The sequence below is a fragment of the Ambystoma mexicanum genome, chromosome 13 (assembly GCF_040938575.1).
Source record: "Ambystoma mexicanum isolate Mex_15411 chromosome 13, UKY_AmexF1_1, whole genome shotgun sequence".
In the NCBI taxonomy this organism is placed as follows: Eukaryota; Metazoa; Chordata; class Amphibia; order Caudata; family Ambystomatidae; genus Ambystoma; species Ambystoma mexicanum.
Genome location: NC_090938.1, coordinates 252,046,936 through 252,060,865, shown reverse-complemented (window position 1 = coordinate 252,060,865; position 13,930 = coordinate 252,046,936).

Sequence of the window (13,930 nt, the reverse complement as noted above, 5' to 3'; positions counted from 1 at the left end):
GGAAGCGATAAAATGATCGCACCAGTCTAGGGGCGTGAACTGCAGAAGCCGGTTCCCAAGATCGTTCTGCCAGGGAATAACCCTTCCAGTCCACTAAAAACTGTAACCTCCCTCTATTGTAGCGGGAATCGCAGATTCCGGACACCTCGTATTCAGGGCCGGTGTCCGTAAGCACGGGAAGAGGATTTTTAGTGGTTTGTAAATGGAATTCATTCCGTATGTCTGGTTTTAACTGAGACACATGAAATGTGGGATGTATACGTTTCCATGAGTAAGGAAGTTTCAATTGAAAGGCTGCCTGACCCTTTTGTTTGACAACTATAAAAGGGCCAAAATACTTGGGGGATAACTTGGAGATGACCAGTCTCTTAGGGAGAAATTTATTCGATAGCCACACTTTATCTCCCACTTGTATTGGGGGGGCTGGAGTTCGATGCTTATCTACTTGTATCTTGCCTTTGAGTCGTGCCTCTATCAAGGCTTCCCTTGCCTCTTTCTGTCCTTTCTGAATGATGTCTATCATCCCGTTGATGTCCGGAAAGGATGACGGAGGATAGGAAAGCGGTGTGAATACCGAAGGGTGAAATCCGTAGGTACAAAAAAATGGGCTGAGACGTATTGCTGAATGTGGGGCATTGTTATAAGCAAATTCGGCTAGGGGTAATAGGCTCTTCCAATTATCTTGTGCGGCTGATATATAACATCTGAGGTAGGCTTCCAGGGTTTGGTTGAGTCTTTCTGTCTGTCCATTTGTCTGGGGATGGTACCCAGAGCTTAGAGCTCTGGAGATTCCGAATATATGACATAACTGTTTCCAGTATTTGGATGTGTACTGTGAGCCTCGATCTGATATGATGACTTCCGGAAGTCCATGCAGAGAGAATATGCGATCCAAGAATACCCTAGCCATCACAGCAGTGGATGGAATATTGTGGAGTGGAATAAAATGAGCCATCTTAGTAAGCGAGTCTACTGTCACCATGATGGTATTACATCCTTCCGAGATCGGGAGGTCCACTATAAAATCAGTGGATATGATTTGCCAAGGTTTGGAAGGTATCTGCATTTGTACCTGTTCTCCCAATGGAGGTCGTCTAGGGCTCTTGGTTTGAAGACAGATAGGACATGATGCTATGTATTCCCGGACGTCCTCTTTGACCTTTGGCCACCAGAACTGTCTTTGAATAAGATCTAATGTACCTGCCCAGCCTCGATGACCTGCCGAGTTAGAATCGTGACAGAGACGTAATACTTCTAGATGCAAATCTCTGCGAGGGATAAAGATTCTTTGATCTTTGAGGAACAGGCCTTGGCGGGGAATCAAGTGGTATTTCCCAATTAAGTCTGACTGTGAGGCTTCCCATTCTCTTGACGCATCTATGATCTTTTGCAGGAAGTCTCGGATCACTGTTACCCTCAGGGGTTTAGGGAACATAGGTTCGGACCTGAATGGAGTCTTCTCCACCGGGTCTCTCCGAGATAATGCATCTGCCTTCAGATTAGTTGAACCTGGGATGAAAGTAAACTTGATGCGGAAAGGAGAAAAAAAATGTGCCCACCGGGCTTGGCGACTGTTACAAGTTTGAGCATACTGTAATATGCGGAGATTGTGGTGATCCGTTCTCACCTCAACTGGGAATCGGGCTCCCAACAACAGATGTCGCCATTCCTCAAAGGCACGTTTGATGGCCAGTAATTCTTTTTCCAGGACGGTATAATTAAGTTCAGCTGGAGTAAGGGTCTTTGATAGATAGGCAATGGGTTGTTCCACGTTATTAGTCCCTGGTTGGAGGAGGACAGCTCCCAGAGCCTGATGTGATGCATCCGATTCCACAATATACCTCTTCTGTTGGTCAGGCATGGATAGTATCGGAGCTTTGGTAAAGAGTTCTTTCAGTTCCCTGAATGAGAGTTGTACTTCTGATGACCAATGGAAGGGCACTCCTTTCTTTAGGAGATGAGTCAAAGGATGTGTAAGAGAGGAAAAATGGGGAATGAAACGCCTATAAAAATTGGCGAATCCCAGGAATCTTTGGATGTCTTTGACTGATTTCGGAATTGGCCATTCTGTGATTGCTGAGACCTTGGAAGGGTCCATCGCAATGCCTTCCCCTGAAAGTATGTATCCTAGATAAGCGACAGAAGGTTTATGGAACTCGCACTTCTCTATCTTACAAAAAAGATGGTTTTGTTGTAAGCGGGAGAGCACTTCCTGTACATGGTGGATATGTTCAGACAATGAGGGGGAAAAGACCAGGATATCGTCTAGATAGACTATTACATAGTGTAGGGAGATATCTGCAAATAGGTGATCCATAAACCGCTGAAACACGGCTGGGGCGTTGGATAAACCAAAAGGCATAACTCTATATTGGTAATGGCCAAATGGAGTGCGGAAGGCCGTTTTCCATTCGTCTCCTGGCTTAATTCGGATAAGGTGGTAAGCCCCCCGCAGATCGAGTTTGGTGTAAATGCGAGCGCCCCTTACGGCCTCCAATATGTCTGGGATGAGTGGCATTGGATACTTGTCTGGCACCGTAATCTTGTTCAAGCCGCGATAGTCAATGCACGGGCGGAGCTCTGAGGTGTTCTTTTTAGGTATAAAAAAGAGGGAAGCTGCCGCCGGGGAAGTTGATTCCATGATTAGTCCATTTTTGATATGGGTTCGGATATACTCCTTCAGCACCTCCTTCTCTTTGGCTGAGAGTATATACATGCGTCCGAATGGGAGAGGACTGTTGGGTACTAAATCTATGGCACAGTCATCTCTTCGGTGAGGAGGTAATTCCGTGTATTCAGAGTGGGTAAAGACAGGTTGGAATTGCTGGTATTCTGGAGGTATAATGGAGATTTGGTTTAGTAGGGTTCCAGGAGGCTTCGAGTTTCCTGCTTCACAGGTTCCAGAATCGGTCTTTCTTCCCGTAAGGCAATGCTGGACGCACCTCTCGGATCCCAAGAATAAAGTCCCTGCTGCCCAATTAATGTACGGTTATGTTTTTTTAACCACGGAATCCCCAATATGATGGAATAGTGAGCTGTCCGTATGAGGTCTAACACAATTGGTTCTTGGTGTGTCGCAATTGTCAAGACCAGGGAACCCGTATGATCTTTAATGGGGCCTGAAATGAGGGGACTACCGTCTACACTCTCTACAGGGATGGAAACAATTTTTGCGGTTCTTGGAATGTTATGCCTTTGAGCCCAAGAATCATCTATAAAATTACCCGCGGCTCCGCTATCTACCAGAGCAAGAACGATTTCCAGTCGGATGTTATTCCAGGCGATGGATACTCCCAAAACTACCATACCGTTCTCGGGATTTGGGCTCTGGGGATCAGAAAAAGCACTAAAGAGGGAACTATTTGAATGGAATGGGCCCTGTACCGTCGTTCCCCTTACGGCCGGGCACTGGCGTTTCCCGCCTTTTTGCTGGGGATCAGAAGACATTCTTTGACTGTATGGGTGTTTGCCCCGCAATACATGCAGAGCCCAAGAGACTTTCTTCTAAATCGTTCTTCGGGGGTAAGCGGTCCACGTGAAGCCCCCAACTGCATGGGTTCTTCTGTGGAAACGGATTTGTGTGGCATAACGTTTCCCTCCAGGTGGTGTCTACTGTTCCTACCCTTTCGTTTCTCTCTGTTTCTCTCCTGGAGTCTATAGTCCAACTGCATTACCAGGGCTATGAATTCACTCATGTTGTATGGTCGAGGTACCCTGGAGACCTCATCCTTTAATTCCTCAGATAGACCTCTACGGAACAACGTTATTAAGGCATCATCTGCCCAGGCCGTATCCGCCGCCATCTGTTTGAAACGGGTGATATATGTCAGGATATCTTGAGAGCCTTGCTTTAGGTCCAACAGACGTTCTTGAGATGCGATAGTCACCTCTTGTCTGCCAAACATGTTCTTTACGCTATTACAAAAGGCATTGTAGGAATCCAAAATAGGGTTGTTACTGGTCACTAACGGAGTGGCCCAGGCTAAGGCTGCTCCGGTCATTTGAGAAATCATATGACCTACTTTATCACGGTCTGTTGGAAAAAAGGCTGCCTTAAAGGCAAATTGAACCGTGCATGATTCCAGGAACTCTTTAACAAGATGGGGGTTTCCATCGAACCTGCCAGAGGAAAGTGGACCTGGGGGTACCTCTGAGCATTGAGCCGATCTACCCACTTGACTTTTTAAAGAGGCATTTTCCTGTTTGAGATTCTGTACCTCGGCGGACAAGGCCTGCATGGCTGCCGCGAGTTGTTGGATCTGTTGATCCATGGTTCGTAGAGATTTCCTGCCCGGATACTCGTGGGGAAGGTGATCGACTTTTTCTTTTAGGGGCGTTGCTAACTGTTACTGTTATGGTTGTTAATAGGGAACCAGCCTATGTAAATGGCGTCCCTCAACTGGAGGGAAACGCCGACAATCACCTTCTCAAATTTACACGAGTATAAGAAAAAGGCGTCTCCTACCTGGTCTTCGGAGGGTATTCGGAGGAAAGGAGTGATTCACCTGACACCCTCTCTCGGCGCTGATTGATCGGCGCAGAGTGAAGACGCCAGGGAAACCCTCAAGGGGGAGAAAACCCTCGCTGGTGGAATCCAACGGAGAAGAGGCTGGACAGGACGGGATGCAGATGCGTTTCCCCGTAGGGTCGGGTTGGCGTTTTGCTCCTTAATATTAAATTCAACGTCTCCTTCTTTCAGCTGTCCGTGTTGACTGAAATAAGAGGGGAGAGATTAATCCTGATAGAAAAGTACGTGAAAAAAGGAAAAGAGGTTCAAGCTAGTGGAACCTACCCTTGGATTGAGAATGTAGGGAGATGCTGAGAGATCGGACCACAGTGGCAGTCGGGAGGTGTAGTCCGTGTGCGTGTAAGAAGTGGGTTGAGCTATACAGAGAGAACAGAGGAGAGGGTTAACAAGCGCAGGTGGAGGGAATATATCATGGAGGACTGATGAGGAATGCTGCCTACCTAATGTGGAAGGGTCCCGGAGATTTCCGTGTTGAGTTGAGCTACGAAAGGGATGGCTAAAGAGTTCCGGGGGGTGGATGTGAGGATTCCTAACGGAAGGGAGTAGAGAAAAATGGCAGTGAGATAAAGTCCTATTGATGTTCGGGTTCCGAGAAATCTAGAAGCGATACTCACGAAGCGTGACTTCTGTGTACAGTAGCAACGCGATGCTGTGATGGATTCGGAACCGGAAATACGTTCCTGTGATGAATGGGAGGAGCTTGTTCTGCGGTCTCCCGAAACACTGCACTGTTCACCGGTAAAACCCCGGCCATCTTGGATTGGGGGAATTGTATATTCGATATACGCCGCCAACGGCGCCAGACTGACCATTTGCCAAGAACACTATGATTGTTCGTAACAGCATGATCTTTAGGGTCTGGCCTTTCAAAATCAACTTCAGGTGAAGTGTCTAATCCATTGGCATTTTGGAGACAGTCATAAAGATCTGTTATTTTAGACTGTGGGTCCACTAGTTCTTCAGGGACCTCTCTAGTTCCAAACCTAACTCTAGCTGAAGTGACATCCTCTTCAGATGAATGTTCTTCATATATAGATGACATGGATCTGAAAAAGTCCTGTCTAGGTTGAGGGTGGAAAGTCTTTTCAGGTAAAGAAGGTGGAATCGACCTAGGTATGGACAATGGCGTTGACTTGGGTCTTGGAATCAAAGAAGATAGAGAGAAGACACTGGCTTTGATGGTGTTGAAGGAGACTTCTATGCTGTTGAAGAAGACTTTGATACAGCCAAAGGTGTCAATGTCATTTTCGTCAGCAGTTTCGACGCTATGGTCGTCGACTGTGTCGAGTCGAGTTTTGGCTTTGACTTCGATTCCACTAGCCCCGATTTATGCACCGGAAGCTTTGACTTAGTACGAGGAATCGGGAACTTTCCTGCAAAGACATTTTCAACTCCTTTTCAACTCTCACGTGTTTAAATCTAGATTTTCCTCAGTCACTTTTAGAGTGGGTAGAGGCATGATCACCATGCAGCAACTTCGAGGGGGTGTTGGCCACTTTCTCAAATATTTTAAGCATTGAAGCCCTAAAGGCCTCCCATTTTTCTGGGGAATCATGCTTAACCCTGTCTTGCGTGTGGTGGGAGTAGATGATGAAGACATTGTCGAGGAAAAATATGATGCGCCGTTCGTAACACAACACAGTTGTGTTGGAAAAACGGAACTGAGGTAACAGGCGCTGCTCGAGCCCTTTATACAGCGGATGACGTCGACGCCCAACGGTAACCCTCGAGGGACTTCGACTCTGCGGCATTGAACACAGCGCCCTCTGGTGAAAATAAAAAAATTCCGAAGCAGCAGAGCTGGATACGAATATCATAAGATGAGGAATACGTGGGAGGACACAATCCATTTGAAAGAGGGAGATTAACAGGCGAATTTGTAGAGCACACGTTCGCCATTGGAGGGGTGTCTTGGCAGATAACAGATATTTATTGTTACCCAACTTAATGGTACTCATTTTATCAACCTCGGAAGGATAAAGGGCTGAGTTGACCTGCCGGGATTCAAACCTGTGATCATGAGGTCAAACGCAGGCACCTGTAGTGGATGTATTTGTCCACTGAGCCACTGACATGGTAGGGATGTACTGCTTTAACAGAGATGCAGCTTTGGAATGACTCACGGCTGGAGAGGAGGTAAAATAATCTGAGGCATACGCTTATCCCCCATGGTGCTAAGGGAGTTGAACTTTGCACTTTCCTGTCAATGCTGATCCCATCGGTGCTGGGCCCTAACTCTGAGGATGGCCCTACATGAGCCAGAAGAGGCCCAATACCTGCCATGCCAACCTGCAGGAGGTGAGCAGAGGTGGAAGCACTGTTCTGGTCACCATCTAAGATGTCACCCTGGCACCCTCGCCAGTCTTCTCGCACTTGCCTCCGGGCCTTGCACTTGCCTCATTGTTACTGCACTTGGTCAATGACCCATTAGAGTGTCATCTCTCAGCATTTACCTTAGCTTCTGACTGACTAGGCACACTTGGTCCCCCCCAACCCCAATGCCCTGCACCTGTCCCCCCCTCCCCTCTCCTGCACCTGTCTGCACACTTGCACGATCTAAATGCACCAGGCCTTGAAGATCGTCTGTCTTTCCCTTTTCTCCTCTCCTGGCATGGTGGAGCCTCAATGTACTTGGAAAAACTGCAGAATCGTTGTCAGACCTATTTGCTGTTATCTACACCGTTAATTGTATTATATGCATTTGTTCCATGCACCCATTCTGCCTGTGCAGAATTGTATCGTTCAGAATTTCAAGGGCTCTGAATGACTGTAGTTGTTTCCTCTTGTTCCTCCCTCCTTGAGCCCTTTGAAACACTTGCTTAGTGTATAGGCACTTTACAAATAAACAATACCAAAACAATCCCAGATGAAGACATAATTATTTTGGCTGCCAAGTAGGACGCATGTTGTGGTACGAGGGAAGCCATAATTCATTTGTTCTGGGATGTTAAGTCAGGCCATGAAAATCAGTGAAGGAAATCATTAGGAAAGAGTTTGAGAAGCTGGCGGCCAAGGCTGGCATTTTATTTCTGGAAAAGTTGAAGGTGACTATTGGGATTTTATGGAAAGGTGTTTCACTAGATACATGCGACCATTGTTTTTCGCTGTGTCCTCATTCCTTCCCCCTATGCGCCTCCCTCTTGTGTTATGACTTCAAGGCCTCCAGGGCTGAGCACCACTCTGCGTACACGTTGTTGTAGTGCTACCCACATTTCTGGGATGATTGTAGCTTTTCAGAAAATTATGTTCTAATTTTATAAATTGGGTTATTGTACAAACTATGATACCTCGATTAAAAGATATTCAAATAATGGCCATTTATCTTGTAATCCAAATATCCTTTGTAGCTAGGAATGGCAGGACATGAAAAGAAGCACAATTACGATTTAAGGCCAGCTTCCCACCTGATAGCAGCCTCCCTATCAGAAGTCTCTCTATGCAGAAGGCCCTGCTTGCGCCACTGCTCAGAGCAAATGGTCTGGGCAGTGCAGGGGAGGAAAGTGCCAGGCAGACACATCCACACTTCTGTCACTCCCCATGTCTCGCCTTTGGAATATTGGCCTGATTTTATGGTAGTCAAAGACGCTGCTTATCTGCACCCCTGATCATGGATAGTGTATTTATTTTAAGAAAATGCAAAATCGGGATAAAATATTGGTGCAGCTCTCCTTTTTATGTTGAGCATATGAATTCTATGTGATCCTTACTGTTTTAAGATTATGAATCATGTTTCAAGGATTTGCAAAATCTGGATGTGAAGACTATATGCAAAATAATAAATTAAAACAAAACGCCAATGTGGAGCTAGTTATACATTTAAATTTAGATTTACATTTTAAATCTAGGACTACAGAATCCAACCCTGAATAGTTCTTCATTTATTTAAAAACGTATAAAGCGCACACTAATGCCGAAAGCGCCTAGGCGTTGGTATTTGCAGTACAGAGATAAACAAGCTCTTTACCGAATTGCATGCTGATGATTTAAAACAGATGGGTTTTGAGCTGAGGCATAGACAGGGTAGGGCCGGAGCGGGCAAGCCCCCTCCAAATGAAAGTCAATGCAGTGGACCAAACTACATTAGCTTCAGGCCCCACGTGTTAGACAATCCTATCTATGCCTCTGGTTTTGAGTGCCCTGTGGAAGGGACTCCTCTATGACTCTCAATGACAGTGGAAGCAAATTCATAATGTAGAAGCCATCATTGAAAAGGAGCGACCTCCCAGCCGTGCATGGTGGTACCTCAATATTTTAAGAAGTAACTGAGAGGCTGAGTGCATCTGCCTAGTTGGATAGTAGCGCTCTATTTTATTATTCAAATACTCGGGTTAACATATTGACTGTTTGCTCAGCTCAGAGCTGGAGGTAAAGCTGGCCAAGTTTCCACCCAACTCATAGTTGGGCGTAGCGGTAATGTGGCAGTAATAGCGTTACTACTGCTTCTTTACCGCTCTGCCCAACTTATGATGAGGTCCACTCAGCAACACCTACAGTGTTTAGACTTGGAGCTAAACCTTAACAGGGCACATATGACATTTTCAAATATTCGGATAGAAAAACAAACACCTGCTGTACTCACCAAAAGAAGGGGATATGTTTCTGAGTGACAAATGTGTCCTAGCTGTCGGCCTCTAACGGGCCGCGCTGGTTGTCACACAGGCACAGTGATTAAGTGTTCAGCGGGTGCAAAGCAAGGAGGTCCACACAGCCGTGACTGGCATCAACTCCAAACTTTTATTAACTGCTTTTTCCATGTCTCGAGGCTTCCTGCCTCCCGCCGTCACTTCCCACAGCCGACCCTCACCCTAGCTGCGGCTTATACATAATAATGTGGATGTCCACAATGTGACACATTCCCCCTTCTTAAGCAAATAGTCAATATGTTAACCCATTTCTTCAATAGTCTTACAGGTTTGGTTCTGGCCATGACTCGCCATCCTTCTTGGGGTGGAGCTGAACTGCGTCTCGGGAGGCTGAGCTCCATATCCCTCCATTCTTCATCAGACAACTCCCCATCTCCCAAGTAAGAATCATCCGATTCTCCCTGGGACCATACCTCTGCGGGATCATCCCTCGGTTCATCACGCTCCTCCATGTCTCCTCGGTATTTCCTAAAATGGAATATATTTAGAGTGATCCGGCATCCATAATTGTCTTCTGCAGAAATCATGGTGACTTTCACTCATGTGACAGTGAGGGGTCCTTATGCAAACCTGGAATCTTCTTTCTGTCATTCTGTCTGGTGTACCACCAGTTTGTCTCCCACTTCAACTGCACTCTTTCGAGCATCCATTCTCGCATCGGCCACCACTTTCATCTTCATTTTCACTCGAGTCCTTCTCTGTGATCTCTTGGTTGGAGGGTGTGAATGCATCAGCAATGGCACTTGTGGCAACTGGGTCCTCAATCTCCGGTCGAACCTAAGATCTACTAGGCATTTGTCCGTGGTGCTGTGAGGTGTGTTTATTTATTTATTTATTTATTTTAATTCTTGCCATGCGTCAACATGCCCGTAGGCCTCAGGGCGCACATACAACTGGACGAACAAACAGACACACATGGCAAAGAAAGAAGAAGGGTCAAAGAGTTATTCCAGATTGAAGAAGTGGGTTTTTATGGCACGTTTGAATCCAGTGTAGTCCTGAATCTGCCGCATCTGGGCTGGATGTTTGTTCCATAGAAGGGGACCTTGAGCATCAAGAGTGGTACCTCCAAATTTGGCTGTCCTGTATTTTGGGTGCTTGAGAATAGTGGCAGGGTATGAACGAAGGTTCCTCGTGTTGGGTTTAATGCTAATACGGGCTGACAAGTAAGTAGGGCTACAGAGGCTGAGGCATTTGTGGGTTGTGGTCAGTATCTTGTGCGTTATCCGATGTTTAACGGGAAGCCAGTGAAGTTTTTTCCTGAAAGTGGAGATGTGTGTACGACGAGACTGATTGAAAATATTACGTAGGTGTAGGTAGTCTCTCAACAGTTGGTACAATGTTTGTTCAAAAGACTTATGAGACACATGGGCGACTTGCAGCGCTCTCTTGATATTTCCCATAAACCGCTCTACCATGCCATTGGCCTAGGGCCAAAGGGGTGTTATCTTTCAGTGTTTGAACCATATACATTGAGTGAAGTTGACAAAGTCCAGGCTGGTAAATGGCAGACTTAATGACTTTTGGAATGCCATATGTCATCAGTATGCGGTCCAGGGCTCGTATGACAGGATCTGCCACTGTGGATGATAAAAACTGCACCTCCGGGAATCTTGAATACTCATCCATCACCACCAGAGCATGCATGACATCTTGGAGTGGGCCAACGAAGTCGATCGCAAGCTCTTCTCAGGCTCCTTCTGGCAGTGGGAACATCTGCAGAAGGTTTGGCCGTGGAGGTGGTGCTACTACACAGCAGATGGCACAGTTCTTCAGGGTATCTTTAACCTGCTTGCCCAGACCTAGGAACAATATCTTTTGACGGAGCAGCTTCTTTGTGGATGCCACCCTACAATGCCTCTCATGTGCCGGATCCATGACCTGTTGGCGCAGTGACTTGGGTAAAATAATCTTGCACCCCTTCATGACAACATGGTCTTCAGTGATGGTGAGTTCATTCTGCACCAGTATCATGTTCTTGGTGTCAGGATGTTTTCCCATGTCCACGGCGTGTTTCATTCTTCCTTGGCCGATGCACTGTGCAATGATGGCAAAGGCTGCGTCGGCTGACAATTCTTGTTGAGATAAGCAGCATCTGCAATCAATGGAGTGCTCAGGTTGTTGGATGTCTGTAGGATGGTGTGAAACGTAGTCAGCCGGGTTCTTGCCCTTCCCTGGTCTTTGGCAGATGGTGAATTTGTAGTACTGGAGTGGAAGGCCCCATCTCACAATGCATGGTGGCCTAGAGGCTTTTGGGTTCCCCTAGATGGTAAGAAGGGCCTGGTGGTCCATGGCGACTGTGAAAGCCTTCCCAAAAAGGAAATGATGAAAATGCTCAAAGGCCCAGATGAACGCCAGGCTCTCCTTCTCAGCCTGCAAGTATTTCTGTTCCGTGGTCATCAACTGCGGCTGGCATAGGACCCAACCCTTTTGATGTGTGTGGTATTGGGCCCACCGGGCTGCCATCGACAGTCCCCTCTGTTTCTTTGGATGAACTGAAATATGCATGTCGGTTGTTGATGCAATATTTGCTCGCAGGGTCTCAAAGCTGAATATGCACTTAGGCAACCAGATAAACCCCTGGTTGTCTCTAGTAAGCTCACACAGTGGGGCGCTCACTCTAGCATAGTTCTCCAGATAGCAGGAGCAGTAACTTGCGAGACCTAAGAATAATCTCAGGTCAGATATATTAGTTGGACGTGGGGCCCCTTTTGCAGCCGCAACTTTGTCTGGGTTGGGCGCATACCTTAATCGGAAAATATGTACTCAAAGAATTTCAGAGTTTGTTTCCTGAACTGGCACTTGTCCTTGTTCAGGGTCACCCGGGCAGCATCCAGAGCCATGCAAATTCGGTGCCTGGGGGTTTTGCCAAATACCAAAATGTCATCACTATAATTAAGGTAGTTCAGGATATATTTGATGTCTTGGTGGATTTCCTCTTGGAAAATATCTGCTGCCCAGGATATTATGGAGTTTAGCCTTTGGTAGCAATATAGCCCATATGAATCACAAATGTGGTGATGTAGCATGACTCCGGGACAAGCTCCAGCTGCTGGTAGCCCTTGTTGAGGTCCAGCTTAGAGAAACACTGTCACCCCATTGAAGAGGTGGATTATGTCTGTGATTCTGGGAGCCTGGTGTCGTTCTCGCTGTATTTACATTCGGTCAATGAATGTCCACACAGAGGGAAATGGACCCTTGGGAAAATTTCTTCAGGACGGGTACAATCAGTGACACCCAAGGGGTGGACCCAACCACTGGTTTGATCATGTTAAGATACAGTAAGCGCCTGATTTCCTCTTCCAATGGCCTCTAGATGTTTATTGGAATGCTGCAACAGTGCAGTGCAACGGGTTTGGCCGTTAGGTCGATGTGGAGTCGATTTCGTAGTTTTCCAAGGAATTTGAAGAGATTGGGGAATGCCTTTACAACGTCACCATCTGGGGTCAGATATTTGTGGGCCATCATATGGTATAAAATGTGCACAAGTTTCATGTCGATGGCCATAAAACCAGGATGCTCCCACTGTTGGCTTCGGTGGAGAGCACGTGATACTGAATGCGGGCTGTGTGGGACTTGTGGGCGCAGACTGTTGTGAACATCGCTTTGCTTGGCAATGGTGTGTTGGACACGTATGGGAATGTGTCCGAGCCGGTTGTATGCTTCCTCACTCATGACATTTACCTTTGCAGCAGTGTCAATCAGGAATTCAGTCGGGTGTCATTGACTTGTTGGACCAATGTGGGGCTGTGTTCCTTGGCGACCCAGTGCCCACACATAGACCCTCTTCTGCTGATCATCCAGAGAGGAGGAGAATTCACTCCTTGAATGAGATCTCACTTCCACATATCTTACATTCCATCATGTTCTGTAGGTTCCTCCTCTCTCTGGGGACCTGTATGGCCATCGAGATTACTGCCTGTCGCCTTCTCCTTCAACCGGGCGATATCTCTGGTACTCACGACCGGGCTTCCTGTAATCAGGGCGATGTTTTGGATGTCGCCTGCTGCTCCTAGGTGAACTCCCTTCGGGTGCCGGTGTGGGGGCGTTTCTACATACAGCCCTGAAGTCATCATCGCCTCCTCGGGCAGAGCATTTCTGACCCAGGGCACGGCACGTACCCTCATGGTGGAACTCGTATCTGCACCAGAAACATGTTTTGTTGGTGCTCTTGGTGTTGTCTTGAAACAACAGCATTAAATTCTTGACTGTCTCTTGGTCACTTGTCGATGAGAATTCCTTCACCATACCCAAATTGACAACTTGCTGTGATATGGCAGAGTCAGTCCGTGCCATGGCCAGGATCTCGTCTAGGGACTGTTGTTTTTGGAGCATTTTTTTCTTGAATTCGAGGTATTTGCACCCGACTATGACTTGAGAGCGCAGCCCTTCCTCATTCGAATATTGGTGGAATGCACAGTATTTGATGTGGATGAGGAGTCGCATAACAAAATTGTCCAATGTTTCACCTCTCTCGTGTATGTTGGTGTGAAAAACATGCCTCTAATAGTCCAAATTGGTGTGGGGGTGGAGTATGTGGCGAGTGCCTCTTGGATCTTCTGAAAGGTGGCTTTTTCCTCATCTACCAGTTCATATAGGGTGTCTCGCACTGATGCCGCTACTGCCAGGGTCAGTAAATTCTTCTTGCGCTCGTCGTCCATGGGCCCCATTGCCCGAATGTATACTTTGAAGTCCTGTGCCCAGCGTACCCATCATGGGCTGAGGTTGCTGGTATCTGTTAGGTCAAATGATGAGGGCA